The sequence below is a fragment of the Hibiscus syriacus genome, unplaced genomic scaffold, assembly GCF_006381635.1.
Source record: "Hibiscus syriacus cultivar Baekdansim isolate YM2019G1 unplaced genomic scaffold, ASM638163v2 tig00015339_pilon, whole genome shotgun sequence".
Taxonomy (NCBI): domain Eukaryota; kingdom Viridiplantae; phylum Streptophyta; class Magnoliopsida; order Malvales; family Malvaceae; genus Hibiscus; species Hibiscus syriacus.
The window spans coordinates 10,280-12,305 of NW_024062358.1; the positions used below are offsets into that span (position 1 = coordinate 10,280).

The 2,026-nt window shown below is 31.6% G+C and overlaps 1 non-coding gene across 1 annotated transcript; it reads left to right on the forward strand.

Moving 5' to 3' along the window:
* The first annotated feature begins 1,943 nt into the window (after nt 1-1,943).
* Nucleotides 1,944-2,026, forward strand: TRNAL-UAA. The gene has a single exon. It is a non-coding gene; the product is annotated as a tRNA-Leu (tRNA).

A 2,026-nucleotide genomic window follows, 5' to 3' on the forward strand; every position in this document is an offset into this window, starting at 1 on the left:
TCAATTTCTAAAATTTACCTCAATTTTCGTTGTATCATAATATTCTTTTTTTTTTAATAGTGAAAATAATGCTTACACTTCTTGTTTGTAATTACGTGTGAACCTTTAATATCTTTTAATAGACAAACATTGTCTAGTTAAATGGGAAAAGTCTGGTTGATTTGCTGGTATTGTGCCACTTCCAACGAACGTGTACTTGCTGCAAGGTCCTCGTCCAGTACACCATTACACCCCTGAAGCCTACCACTAGAATTGACAAGCTGGAAATTATGTCTAGCAGAATTTAAAATCAATACAACTTGCATATTGTCTTCGTCTCTTCGACAGCAACCCTCATTTTCACCTCGTATTCCAATAACCTCATACAAGCTGTCTCCATTACACAAGCTTTAGGTTCCTCTGACAAAGCGAAGCATGTGAATTAGCCATATTAAAATCAGCCTCGGGACCTATACCAACATCATGTTTTTCTCTAGCAAATGAAACAGTAGCTGCTCTCTAGTATTAAATTCAAAAATTCTAAAAAATTTCGGTTAATTCAAAAATTAATCGAATTAATCGAAATTTATTCGGTTCGGTTAATATTTTTGAAAAAAAATTGATTCTATCAACGGTTAAAAAAATCGGTTAATGGTAGTTCGGTCGGTTCGGCAACCAAATTAACCGAATGAACAACCCTACCGATACCCGTTTAAATAAACGTTTATGCTAAATGGGGATACCCGTTTCCCCGCGGTTTTCCCCGATTACCCGATGGATCCCCGTTTAAATCCTGCGTTTTTTAAACGGGGACAAATACCGATTTTTTAAACGGTGACGGGTATCGATTTTTTAAACGGGGACGGGGGACCAATACCCTGCGCGAACCTGGCTCGTTTTGTCATGATGATGCATTACATGATAAGATAGTTTGAGTTTCCTTAAGGAAATAATACTAAAATTAGTCTCTAATATTTATAAAAATTGTCATTTTTTTTTTATTTTTTTAAATTTTTGACTCAAATGTTTTATTATAGAATAAAAAGGTATCTAATGCACACACAGGAACATACGCATGAATTAATAAATATATTAAAAATTTAAGAGATACGAAATTATAAAAATCTAAGGGTGTGAAATTAGATAATTTATATAAAATATTAAAAAATATATAAAATATAAGAGAATTTAAAATTTCAAGGGGTGCGATCGCACCTTCCCGATCCATTCCTGCACACACATCATTGTTGCCCCGCTTGACTTATGCTCGTTCTCGTTCTTATGTAATTACGTGTCTTCAACATGCACCACACACGTTTTTTTTAATACAAAATTCATATTTTTTTTCATATTTTAGTCCAATCTGATCGGGATTAATAAAAATTTATTTTATATAACGCAAATTCTGCCACATCAGCAGAACACACTTCTTATAAAATATTCCTTTACCTACATGGTAAAAATAAGTGCTATATTAATAAATAATTTGGAATGAGTGCTATTTTGAAGTTAAATATTTTTTTGATGATATTTTATGTAAAATTGTCCAAATTCGAAGCCATACAAATTGCAACTCATCATCCCGATGATTATTTGACATTAAAACTCTTATTATTTAAGATAAAATATTTTATGAATTATTATTTGCATGCCCTTTATGTTATTAATTAATAAAAATTATTTATTTATTTTGTTAGTTTGTGGTGATTGTAAGATAATATATGCTCGAAATATTTTCAGTCATTTGACAATGAATGCTTAAATACTCGTGCAAAATTAATACTTGAACTTTAGATTTCTAAAATGATAATCACTCATTTAACCATTTAGATCGTTTGGTTCAACCTTAATTGGGTTGTTGCATAAAAATGGGAAAACTTTGATATATTGCTATCATGAACTTTTATTTTATAAAAGAGTGTTTTAAGTTAAAATTAATTTTGTTAGAACTTTCAACACCATCAGCAGGTTTGCCCGAGAGGTTAAGGGGGAAGACTTAAGATCTTCTGTACATAAGTACGCGTGGGTTCGAACCCCACAGCCTGCA